Source organism: Epinephelus fuscoguttatus, linkage group LG24 (assembly GCF_011397635.1).
Source record: "Epinephelus fuscoguttatus linkage group LG24, E.fuscoguttatus.final_Chr_v1".
Classification (NCBI taxonomy): Eukaryota; Metazoa; Chordata; class Actinopteri; order Perciformes; family Serranidae; genus Epinephelus; species Epinephelus fuscoguttatus.
Genome location: NC_064775.1, coordinates 5,986,108 through 6,000,299, shown reverse-complemented (window position 1 = coordinate 6,000,299; position 14,192 = coordinate 5,986,108).

Genomic DNA, 14,192 nt, shown 5'->3' with positions numbered 1-14,192 from the left:
TTGTCTTTGAAAACTAGGCAGTAGAGATGCACAATATTGGATTTTTCTGCCAATATACAACAACTTATATGACCGATAACCAATACTGATATAGAGTGCCAGAGTGGACCCAAAAAATAAAGAAAATGGTTCATGAAGCTTCATTTGGCCATTGCTAGTTGAAGCCAAACTGTATTGCCATCCCTTGAGCCTTTTTCATTACGCCAAGAGCGCCATCTAGTGGGTTCAGCAAATACAACTGGTGGTTCACGAAGCTTCATTTGGCCATCGCTAGTGTAAAGTGTTCACAGAAAGAAATTTGTGTGTATTTTGACATTCATCAATATGTTAGTAGCTCCGATCTTTTCCGAGGCACTAACAAAATCTACACCTGCTGCTGACTGCTTGTAGTGTTAGTGTAAATAAGAAATGCACATAAATATTGCTTGTCTTTATTTGTATTGTGCTCTCTTATGTTCACAATACACAAATCCCTTTGAAAGGTGAAAGTTAAACATGACAAAAGCTTTTAATTTAGCTAAATCAGTTGGCATTTAGCAGATTTAAGCTTTACATTAGGTTTCTTAGAGTTGTAAATAACTTATTTAAATCGACTTATGTGTTTTCTACATTGGTGGCATCCCGTTCCCACTTGATTCAATCAGGCGAAAGATCTCCACAAATTTATCGTCTGTTTGAGTGGTGAGACTGTGAGACCCACGTTACTGACCAAACACAAAGCTTTCAGTGTTGGCTGTCACAATATATAGCACTTTTAACACTTAATATAACACATATATAACCTTACCTTCTGAGTTTGCTGTTGACTGCTCCGGCGGAGGCATGTCGCGATGATGTAAGCAATCTGCACGTCTACAGCTGTGACTGGGAAGAGTTTCCTCGTGTAGCTGTTGTGTTTTTTTTGTGTGTGTACTTCTATATTTTTTGCATTAAATTTCATATCAAACCATTTTCGTTTGACTTCTTGGATGGTTCTTACAACAGAGGACACAGAATGGCACCTGTAACGTCCTTCAAGGCATTTGATTTACCTGTCCCTGTCACATCACTGCTCACAGAAGAAAATAAAAAGTTTTTCTCAACCGCACTGCACCTAAAATAACTTCAGACTTGTTTCTTTATCTCTCTCTCTTTCTTTGTTTGCTTCATGTTCGCAAGTCAACAGGATGCACCACGGGAGCTGTCAATTTACGACTGATCCGTGAACATACACATGTGCCTATGATCAAATCCGAGTTTCCCGTGGGGCTCATGAATCCAGTGTAGGTTTTTAGTACCAAGGTTTTTTATGTGCAAATCTACTTACAGATTTACTAACATTTCATGAATGATACCACTTGTTTTTACATTTTTTGCCTTAAGTTTAGGCAACAAAAGCACGTGATTAGGTTCATCATCATTCAACATCATAATTCAGCAACAGAAGGGGAGACATTTGATCAGATACTGAATTGGTGACACTAATCTTGGGTGTCCACTTTGAAACTGTGCTGATTGTATAGATCTTCTTATGTAAACTGTAAGTGCAACTTGACTGTTTGTGAAGGCATACAACTGCAAGGCAGTAATTCTAGTTTAAGCAAACAATCAGAATACTTCATCCACCACTATCAGGCACAAACTTCAGATGTAACTACAATATTCATTTTACTGCAGAGTGGAAGACTTCCAAAGCTGTCCCACAGGAGAATGTGTTGCTTAAATGTCTTATATGCCTCAAGAACTGAGCTATATCAAGATGTATTATGCAGTTAATTATCTCTCTTATAGCGAGACCATTCTTTCAAATTTTTGTGTAGCTCTGTTTGAAGAAACTGCCATTGGTGTTATTTTTCTCAGTTGTTGTTCTATCATAAATTACACTGTAGAATAAAAGAAGTGATTGTATCCTATTGCATAAATGCACAGATACTGATTCAGCAGTATACAGCTGCTTCCTTCCTGATAATACTGTGAATCTCCTGTGAGGAAGAGGATTATATTGAAGGAATTGTGATGTGCTCTCAGCCTCGACCAGCACAAAGCATCTTCCACCGCACTGGGCCAGTGACTCACCACTTAATGTCCTGACTCTGACCTGCCGATGGACGAAAATCAATCTTTATGCTAAGTTTCCCTGTACTGATCCTGAAAATGACAGCCATTATCCAGATTTACATTTTATCTCCTGCTAAAATAATGACAATAAATCATCAGGGGTGTCACGGCTGTCGATAATTACACAGTGAATGGCCAGTGAGGAGTTTGTCTTGGATAGGACTGTGATCCGCTAACAGCCGAGTACGGAGGAGAGGATGGCAGTGAAAAATGAGTCTGCTTTGCATACATGGATGAGCAAACAGAGCGTGCATCATGAATAAGCGATTTTTGTTTGCTTGTGGATTAATGATGCCTCTGTGTGCTCAAAGAATGTCTTTTAGTGTAGGCCATGCAGAGGCACTCACTCCTGTTTTCAACGTCTCTTAGTGGACCTCATGTTGCAAAGTTATAGTGATAGACTACCTAAAAGTAATATCTATTATTCGGTTTCACCATGTCCATTATTTGGCCTCCATTCACTTTCATGGAACCATTCGCGGTGATATTTTTTAAAAAGAACAAATATAGCCGCAAGCCAGTGACGTCCAAATGAAGCTTCATGAAACACAAGTTGTATTTGCTGAACCCACTAGATGGCGCTCTTGGTGTAATGAAAAAGGCACAAGGGATGGCAATGCAGCTCTGCTGGACAGCGGGAGTCACGAGGACCCACGAGAATTCACGCATAATCACGCGATATAACAAGACGTAGCTTCTATAAACAGAACCACAAAATCAGAGGAGTAGTATGAAGACATCTTGGTGCACCTCCATGATAAACATCTCCTCGTCCATGGTGTCAACGGGGTGAAATGACGTCTGAAAACCTCTGACCTGACCTGTCCAGCTGCGTTGTGAGCTAATGCCACTCGTCCACATATCATAATGATGCAACAGGTGCAACCAGCGCTGTGTTATAACACCAAGAAAGGTTCTGTCCAGCCATGTTACAAACTGACGCCACTCAACGGCTTATCAGACCACCATGAAAGGTAGCTTCTGGCATCCTGTCTGACATCAAAATCACTGACAATGCAGCAGTATTTGACGACTTCAGAATGAGAATGGGCTGGTTGTTCTCACCACTGTCAAGTATAAGCCTCAGGGTGCACTACTGGGCCCATTACAGCTCGGCATATATATCAAAAAGCTCACTTGGACATGTGTCACAAAGGTGAGATTTATGTTTTGTCAGTATTGTTTTTAAGCAGTATTTTTTGGGTATTCAAAACGGTTCCCAGGACGAATGCTCACTGGTTGGTTTGACAGATGTTGGCAGGAAGTTCCTGTCTCATCCAGTCCCGAACAGGGCCAATGTATCGGTATCGTAGGCAAAGATTCCCTCAGGATGAATCTTATCTTTGATTAACATATCATACTGCAGTTTCATTTTAAACAACTACCTAATATCTGCTCCAAATCTGTGGATTCCACCCTCAGAATCCCCATTTGGAAGTCGCAATTTCAGAAATCCACACTCTGAAAAAATGACTTTGTCTGTATGTCTGTAAACTGTATCTGCAGAAACAAGGAGGACTAAAACGATTCACATCATAATGTGTCAGCCTCTGATGTTATCTTCGTAGAAATGCGTGTGATAGAACACAAACACTGCTCTCGCATCCTCCTCTAGTTGGATTAAGGTAAGAACGTCAAGCGTTTTCCTGTCATTTCTGACAGGCTCGAGTGGAAACGCACTCCTTCAGGTCTTTGTCATTTGCATTGGCTCCCTTTGGGGTTGACACGGGTGAAATGAAAGCAGAGACTACATATCCATGCAGTGTTTCTCCTTTTGACAGGAGGACACAGAGAGGGAAGTGCAGGGCATACGTATATTACCTGTCAGCCTTCCATTAGTTGTGCCGCTGCCTTGGGTCAACATATTAGAGAGCTATTGAGTGAAAATGGCATTTTTCTTCAGGTGGCAAACTGCTGCACATACTTTCAGATGTCCTTATATGATATGATTATGTACTTTCAATTGTATGTACACTGTGCATCCAGTATGTTGATTTTTGTTTTGTATATATTTTGATGTTTTTGTCGTATAAACAATAGCTCCAAATATACCCCCCAAAAAGTAACACATTCCTTTTGTGTTGTAACTGCAGGGAAGTTAAACGCCCTGTTGTGGTGCATTTTAGTTATTGATTTTGTACTTCCTGTGAAATCCACAGAGGCAGAAGTTAAACAGGAAGTGGTGTTTTTCTCTTGTTACTTCCAGCATGGCCTTGTTGTTTCCATGAAGCCTGCTCAATCCACTGCCATCCCTTCGTGTGGCTTCCTTTAAATGGCACCATCTGTCAGTTTCACAGTACTTAAGTGTTTTATGTTTGTTATCAAGTGATTATTTTTTGTTTATTTTTTATTTTTTTCTCCTCCTTGGATTCAGCGCAGACTGTCCAGGATAAAAGGTTCTCGCCAGGTGCACAAGACGCCATCGGTTGTCGAATTTTTTTTTTTTTCCCTTTCCACCCATTTCGCAGAAGATCAAAGATCTTATATAACACAAGCACAACGTAATTGTTTGAGACATCGACTCAGACTGAGAACCCTGGCTACGGACCCAAGGTGCCATAATGGCCTTTATCATATATCCTAAAAATATAGATATGAATGTGTTTGTATGTGATTGTGAGAATGATGTGTGTGTGTGTTGGTGTATTATGTTCTCATTTATATGATGTTGACTGGATTGCTCCAACAAAGTTTCGTTGTTGACATACAATGACAATAAAGGATCGATCTATTTATCTGTATGTGTCAGCAGCGCTTTCTAAACAGTCAGTACGTGTCCATGTGCAGTAAAGTGGAGCAACACTTATGGCTCCACTTGGCCGTTTAATTGGACTTCTGTCCTTGTCCCAGTATACAAGCGTGGGAGAAGAATCGATTTATTGACTGAAGTATGTCCGACTCCGCTATGATAGGTGGCAATATGCCCTCTTTCTGCTTGTTAGTATTGGACCTTTTTACGACCTATGACCTATTACGTCACCAAACAATCAACATTCCACATTTTCCTCCCATCCATATATTTTAGAATATTTAAATCTTTCGGTTGACACAGCATGAACTGTGTCTCGTCGTCTGTCCAAAAATGCATGGATCTGGATGTAGATTTCGCCATGTTGTTACCGGATTCTTCTTCTGTTGGACATTTAATGCTATTCGACTTCAGGGTCAAAGCCTGGGGCGGAAACTGTGGAGCATGGGCAGAGCTCCTCGACCAACTTGGGACTGTATACATGCAGGAGTAATTCGACTCCTGATGATATTATCTGGGTGTGGTAGTCTGACTTTGAGAAATTCAATTTAGTACGACTAACCCCTGTCCCCGTTATAAGGCAACCAATCTTGTCTTCTGCTTGGAGGGTAAGGAGCTCCTGGATCTCATTGTTTTGCCAATTTTGGCTGCCGTTTTCCTTCTTTGAATTAGCTGCTAACTGCTACCAGCAACTTTTTAAATCTCCTGCAGTCGGTCGCACACATAACACATCGTCAAAATGCCACACTTGTGCTGCCCATGATCTCGTCCTTCCAGCTGTCCTGTTTATACAGACAGCGTTTCGGCGCTGTTACTGCCTCTGATGCCAGCTTAAAGGCGAGACAACTCTGTCACCCCATTCGTCAGTTGTACCTTTCATACCGGACACCAAGGGGACATAATGACTTGAAATTCCCAGCTTGAGGAGGGAGTATAAACGTGGCGACTGGCTATCACCCAGCTCAAACTTTGAGCAATGTTGCCATTGAACATGATGAGGGGATTTTCTGAATTGCTAAACATTAGTGTTCTAATTGATGGTGTTAAATCATGAGGACTGCATATAGCGTCCTTTACTCATTTGCTGTTTTGAATCCCGGTTTGACCTCAGATGAAATCCTGTCTGATTCTGATTGACATAACACAGCAACATATCACATTATACTGTCAACATCTGCAGTGATCCATGCTCTGCCATCCTACAGATATGACTCACATCAGTCTCGCTCGCAGCACAGGTAGTACATCTCTCCACAAGCAGTTTTTCAGTAACTGCATTAAGTACATTTATTAAAGTGATGTCCTCAGGCTGTACTTTGGAGGACTATGTATGCTCACTTATAACAAGGGGATTCATTTAATGCAACTCAGTAGCATACAAGTACTCTATAGTGGATACAAGAGGAAAAAGTAAAAGGCTTTCAGATCAAGAATATGCTATGAAAAGAAACAACTGGCTATACAATAGGACCAATTCCTCAACATAACGTTAAAAGGTTGAGCATTCATAGAAAAAGCCTCTGAAGCAATTTTTATGTCAGACACAAAGTACAGCAACAAATATTAAGATTGACTCTCTTTATTAATAAACTTTGTTTATACTACAATAACAAATAAGCATAAAACGCAACATTAATAAAATCAGAAGGATGTGATGACTTGTTGGTAACAAAAGCACATGGTTAGGTCTAGGAAACAAATGTACATGGCTAGATTTAGGCAACAAAAGTACATGGTCAGGTTTAGGCAACTAAAGCACATGGTGAGGTTAAGGCAACAAAAGCACATGGTTAGGTTTCGGCAACAACAGCACATGGTTAGGTCTAGGCAACAAAAGCATGTGGTTCAGTTTAGGCAACAAAAGCACATGGTTAGGTCTAGGAAAGAAATGTACATGGCTAGATTTAGGCAACAAAAGCACATGGGTAGGTCTAGGCAACAAAAGCGTGTGGTTCGGTTTAGGCAACAAAAGCACATGGTTCGGTTTAGCCAACAAAAGCATGTGGTTAGGTCTAGGAAACAAACTAACGTGGCTAGATTTAGGCAACAAAAGCACATGGTTAGATTTAGGTAACAGTTTTAGGTTTGATTTAGAAAAAAACATCATGGTTTGGCTCTACATCCACACTTGAAGAGAACACCAGGCTCCCAGGTGAAAGTCCAGGGTGTTTTGGACCCATTCATTGCCCCTTCCAAGCGTCCTACAGGCCTTCAGCCTCACACCGTCCAGTGGTGTATCATACTGCCTGGAAAGGCGCCATCCAGCCAACCAGTGGTGTATTATATCATTGTGAATGGTGATGTCTGGCCGTGTTACAAGCTGACACCACCTGCTGACATGTCGAACTGCCATGAAAGGTGGCCTTTGGCATTAGTCTTTGAAGCCAAAACCACTAAGAAACTGGTGGTATTTGATGATTTTGGAATAACAGTGGAAGAAGAGAAGCCGTGGCAAAAAGAATGCAATCCAAGTTTTTTCAAACAATTGATATGAAATGTCGCAAATAAAATAAATAACACAGTTGTTAAAATTCTCTCCATCCTCTCTTCAAAAATGAAAGTCAAAAGAAAAAACAAATTTGGCATTATCCAAAACAGTGCCCCGCAAATCCCAAAATGTCCTTCCAAGTCGCCATGGACATTTTGAAACTCAGCTATAAGGTTTGTTTTATACAGTCTGTGACTTTGAGAAGCAGTGTGCGTCTCACTAACACAGTAGTTCCCCCATCTCACACATTTACCCACACTGCCTTTTTTTTAAAAGAGTGACTAATTCTCAGGGGAGCAGCCCAAGGTCAAACTATCAACCCGCTCCATCCATTTTTGCCAGCTGTCCACAGTCGTGCTTCCACACACACACACACACACTCCTGCACCCCCACCTCCCAGGTGAGTGTCAGACCCTGCTAACATGTCATGAGAAGCGACATAAATCAGCTCAGCCTCATATCTCATCAGTCCTTGGTCTAGATTAACAGGTTCAGCCAGGCAAGCAGTTTCTGTTCCGAGTGGGGAGAAAGGAAGCCTGGAAGAGTTTCAGACTAGTGAAAATGGGACAGTGTTTAACACGGGTGGTGCCTGGTGAACTTACAAAACACAAAAGGGAAGAACAAGGAAGTCGAGGGGGAAAGGTAGAGATAGATCAAACTCAAAGACATCTAAAATATGTAAAGATATTCAGATTAATTATCTTTACATGAGCAGATTAGCAGCAACTGCAGCAAAAGCAGGATCAGTAGTCGAACCTGAGAGATGTTTAAGTATCCCTGGGCAGGGCGAACACAGAACTGTGGAGGCTCTCGCACAAATTGGTCAAATTGGATCAGGGGCGTCACATTAATCTTGTAGGTAGTTCCCTCCAAAAGGTGGTGCTCAGAGATTTGAAGTTTTATCTAGGATAAAGTAGGATAGGGAGAAATCAAGAAGAAGCCTTAGAGTGGGGTGCATGAATGTCAGGTCATCAGTGGCAGGAAGGTTTGAAGGTGCAGATACTGATGGTAGTGTTGAATATTTAGACTAGAACTCTGATAGGATCACCTTGTATAATTCCACGTCACAAATAACTGATTGATTGATATAATTTCCCATTGGCACTATATTCTAGCAGACAACCACACATTAATATCATACCTTTCCCTGTGTAATGTCAGTTTGAATCATTTTGAAGTATGACATTAACAGCACCGAGTGTCTTAATTCTGACACTGACAGACAGACATGCAGCTTATCTGAGTCGAGCAAGGGGCTCTCTGTTTTTCTGTCATCTGCACCACCATGTACGAGGTGGAACAGGCCTGCCTCTGATTGGCTTAGTGTCAACATCACCTCTTTCCACTGCCTGCAGACAGCTCTCACCTTATGCCACTCAGTGTTGATATTGATATGACTTTTCCTGACCCTGCTCTGTAGTAAGACTGTTTGTCAGTCACTGTAAACTGCTTGCTCAGTATATACTGAGGAGGATCTGAGCTTACAGTTCCACACGCTGATGATTTGGTGCTTGTCACACAGGTGAGTACAAGCAGACAGAAAGAGTTCAGTGATTTATTGACAAAAGCTAAGTGGCATAGGGAGTTAGTCCAAACAGAAGTAACTGAGAGCCCAGAGCTTGGGCAGGTAAAGGGTACAGGAAGAACATTCCTGGAGAGGAAGATGAGTTAGTGACATGCAGTAATAGGACATGAATGTTACCAAATGAAGACGACCCAACTTTTCAGAACTTGGGAGCGAGAGAGAAGGACAGGAGGGGACTCGGTGTATCATAGGAGGTCCCCCGGAAGACTAGGCCTATATCACCCTTACTAGGGGTTGGTTCAAGACAAGTCTGAGCCAGCCCTAACTATAAGAGCCAGCCCTAACTATGAACTTTATCAAAAAGTCTTAAGTCTTGTCTTAAATGTGGAACCACAGTAACCCTCTTTGTGTCTGTTGTTTGGGAAGTAACCTCTTGAAACATGCACATTCCACCTACACACCCCAATGATAACAACTGAATGGGAACAATCGAGAAAGACGCCAGCTCTTAGGAAAAAACACTTATATACCCTATACACCGCTATGCACTGCTGCCTATTGCAGAAAGCCTCCCATTCACTCCCACTGCTTCTATTACTCATCCAGTCCGTTTTTATTTGATGATAAAGTCATCCAAAAACCAATCAGCATCAGTAATCACAGCAATCATACCCACTCCTCTTCTGTGCCCTAATGATGCCTGAATGCAACTTGAAAACAAGTCATGCAAAACATACATTAATATGTGTGCACATTTTGTACTGTGAGTAAAGTTTTATGAGAGAATTACATTTCTGATCACCTCCTGCTGTGAAACTGCTGCATCTATCAGATTAATTCATTAGATTAGATGCTGCTGAGTTTTCTTATTCAACTTTTAAACAACATAACCAATATATTAAGGTCAGTGAGCATTCATTCATGATTGTAAATTCATCCAGCAATCAAGCCGGTCAGCATCTATTACAAGGCGGCTGTACAGGTAAAAGGAAAGCAACATAAACTGGGATAAGCTTGGTAAAATACAGCTACTTTGTTCAATGGAACTTTGATTTTACAAATGACAGAAAAGAAAGAGGTAAGCTATAAACAAAGAGGGCCTCAAGCTGAAAGAATAAAACCAGGGGAGGACTCTTAAATCAGAGCTTTTGCAAATACAAGCCAACTCTAAAAACCACAAAAAACAAAATGGAAATAAAACCTCAACTGTATGACCTTACCTGTCAATAAACAAAACAAAACAAAACTAGAATTACAGCCTTGCGGTTGTATGACTCTGCAAACCAGTCAAGTTGCACTTACAATTTACATCAATGTCTGTGAAATCATGGATGCTTCACACACACCTTCCTCCAGCAGTGTCAAGAATTCAGCATGTAACAAAATATCTATCCTTCCTGTTCCTGAGATATGATGCTATGCTATGTCATTATAAGTGCATGAATTCTTGAGTTTTGTGAGTTCACAGTGACCCTTGACCTTCAACCACCACATTCTAATCAGTTCATTCTTGACTCAGAGTGGATGTTTTGTGCCAAAATTGAGTAAATTCCCTCAGGGCCTTCATGAGGTATCACATTCAGGAGAATGAGACAGATGTGAGGTCACAGTGAGCTGGACCTTTGACCACCAAGCTCAAATCAGTTTGTCATTGAGTCTAGGTGGATGTTTGTGCCAAATTTGAGGAAATTCCCTCAAGGCCTTCATGGGATATCACATTCACGAGAATGAGACAGATGTGAGGTCACAGTGACCTGGACCTTTGACCACCAAACTCAAATCAGTTCGTCATTGAGTCTAGGTGGATGTTTGTGCCAAATTTGAGGAAATTCCCTCAAGGCTTTCATGAGATATCACATTCACAAGAATGAGACAGATGTGAGGTCACAGTGACCTGGACCTTTGACCACCAAACTCAAATCAGTTCGTCATTGAGTCTAGGTGGATGTTTGTGCCAAAATTGAGTAAATTCCCTCAAGGCCTTCATGAGGTATCACATTCAGAGGAATGAGACAGATGTGAGGTCACAGTGACCTGGACTTTGACCACCAAACTCAAATCAGTTTGTCATTGAGTCTAGGTGGATGTTTGTGCCAAATTTGAGGAAATTCCCTCAAGGCCTTCATGGGATATCACATTCACGAGAATGAGACAGATGTGAGGTGACAGTGACCTGGATCTTTGACCACCAAACTCAAATCAGTTTGTCACTGAGTCAGAGTGGATGTTTGTGCCAGATTTGAGTAAATTCCCTCAGGGCCTTCGTGAGATATCACATTCATGAGAATGAGACACATGTGAGGTCACAGTGACCTGGACCTTTGACCACCAAAATCAGTTCATCAATGAGTCTAGGTGGATGTTTGTGCCAAATCTGAGGAAATTTCCTCAAGGTGTTGGGATATTGTGTTCACAAGAATGAGACATGCCAGGTCACAATGACGTTGAATCATTTCCTTGTTCAGTTCAAGTTGATGTTTGTGCCAAATTAAAAAAAAAAATTCCCCAATGCATTTTTGAGAAATTGTGCTCATGAGAATGGGACCTGGACAAACGCCTCCGGCCACAGCTGTCGCTGGCGTGGAGTCATGAGAACATTCAAAGCCTCACCGCTGCTCCTGGTGTCTCCAGGTAACAGATTATCTGGGTGTATGTCTGTGTGCTTTCACTAATCAAAGCTCTACCTGGCCCAGTCCCCAGGCACTTAAGCAGGTGCCTCAGTTTCACCACACAACTGTGTGTGTGACTCTCAACAGTTAACATCTATCAGGCACAATCAAATGGAGAGGGGCAGCGGCCTGCTGTTCACATGAAATCACAGCCACTGCAACTGACAAGCTGGCAGAGTACAACTCGTCCGCTGAGTTGCATCTCCTGGATCGGTGAGCTGCACCAGGTGTCTCCAATCAGAATCTTTGGGATGACGGTCAGTAGTCTGCAGCTGTAACAGCATCAGTTTGTTGTATTAATTTTAAAATGGCAGCAAGACATTATTACAAGCTTGGGGATTCGGTGTTGGAAACACGGTTGAAATGAAATAAAATGGCACACCGTCTCTGCTTTGGATGTTGATTTAGTCTCACCTTTACTCTTCATGCAGGTGCAGTTAAAACTGGCACAGCATCAGTGGTGAAAATAACAGCAGGCTGTGAATGTGTACTCGAGGCAAATTGCGGCATGATGCAACAAAACATACAACACCTCGAGTGATTTAAAGGACTGAAGCACTTCTATCCGTGGCCATTCATGACATCCATGTACCAAGCTGCTTTCACATTTTCAGCTTTCAGTGACCAGATGTTGTGAGCAGTTGCATGCCTCCTCTTCACCTCCCACAGACCACTTCCTACAGGTGGCCGTCATCCAGAAAGCACACGAGCCGTGCCCAGACATACACATCCTCGCAGCTCTGCTCATTAACAAAGCCCAAGGCCCACCCTGGGGCTTTGGGCGCTGCGTTCATCAGGGTGCCGCACACAGCAGCCATCTGGAGTGGGAGCTCCCTGCACTACTGCACCCACTGACTCGCACTGATCCCTCTGTCAGACAGGGAGAGGCAAAACAAATGGTGAATTTTTAATTTGAGCCTCCCAATTTCATACACAGCTGTTTTGGAAGTCACTTCGGAGAAGAGTTACGGCTGATGTTTGTTTGCGAGTTGCTGAGGCGGCATGATGGGCCGTCACCGTCAGCAGTTTGTGGATTGCCGATCTTTTGTGGAATACGAGGATAAAGCATAAATAGATTTAAAAACAAAGTTAAAGGAAATTGCTCCTACCATCTTCTCACAGTTGCCGAGCTGTGGATTTATTGAATGGCTATAAGTATGTAAGAAGCTTAGCGAGGCAGATGCTTAATAATGTTGGATTCCTAATTTGACTTTTATCGCTGTTTTTCTCTAACACATCCAGAGTGTCCGTACTGTACGTAAACACACACTGCAGGCTGTAAACGGCTAGAAATCTCAGCTCAGTTATTGAGACGCAGGTATTGATCAGCAGCTCCCTCAGTTATGCAGAGCGTATATTGTGATGGCGAACCTCATGACTGAATGAGAAATGAGATTACACACCGAGTGCAATCTACTAACTGTAAAATAATAGAAATCATTTCTAACTTTGAGTACACAAGTCCAAATTAATTAAAATGCATCTCATCTACAGTCCACTGTGCTCGATTCAACAAATGTTTTCAGTTTCATCTGGGTTGTGACTGTTTGTTTCTTTATATACAATACATCAGTAGGTCATGTGAATTTTAAATCACCAGAGGAAGGGCTGGATTAGCCAGCTATGGGATGTTAGGGCAAAATCGGTCTGTGGGTCCCTATTGACCCCCTTTTATTTTAGTCAGAGATATTACTGATTGGATTTGGGACCATTGCCTGAGTTGCAGTCTTCCTTGGGCCTTTCCCACTGTCATTTTTGGCTGCAGAGTCAAGTCATCCATCCATTCATTTTCATCCACTTATCCGGAGCCAGGGGCCGGGGGCAGCAGGCCAAGCAAATCACCCCAGACATCCCTCTCCCCAGCAACACTTTCCAGCTCCTCCTGGGGGACCCCAAGGCGTCCCCAGGCCAGACGAGATATGTAATCCCTCCAGTGTGTTCTGGGTCTGCCCCGGGGCCTCCTACCAGTGGGACGTGCCTGCAACACCTCCAGCGGGAGGCGCCCAGGAGGATCCTGATCAGATGCCCGAGCCACCTCAACTGACCCCTTTTGACACGAAGGAGCAGCGGCTCTACTCCGAACTCCCTCCGGATGTCCAAGCTCCTCACCCTATCTCAAAGGCTGAGCCCAGACACCCCACGGAGGAAACTCATTTCCATCGCTTGTATCCGCGATCTCATTCTTTCGGTCACTACCCAGAGCTCATGACCATAGGTGAGGGTTGGGACGTAGATGGACCAGTAAATTGAAAGACTGTGTCAAGTCATGCCACGCCAATTTGCATTTCCATTATCAGCTACGACATGCTGTCCCACGCCAAGCTGCGCCAGAGATGGGCCTTCTCCAGATCAGGTCAAAAGCTGGGCTGCCTGCCCTCAAGCGGGTAGCGGTGATGTCTTGCCGACTGTATGTCATATATAAACATATGACAGTTAATGTATCTGACAGTAATAATCACGTGTATAATAATAGTAGAAGTATGACTAATAATAACAGCAGTAGTAGTAGGCAGCAGGCAGGATCACAGCAGCAGTGCAACCATGACCCATGATCCAGGCGTAGCCACAATTCAAGGGAACCTCGGAGACGAGGAAACTCAAAAGCTCCAGGTAAGAAGACGAGTTAGTGACATGCATTAATGGGACATCACAGTGTGTAAATG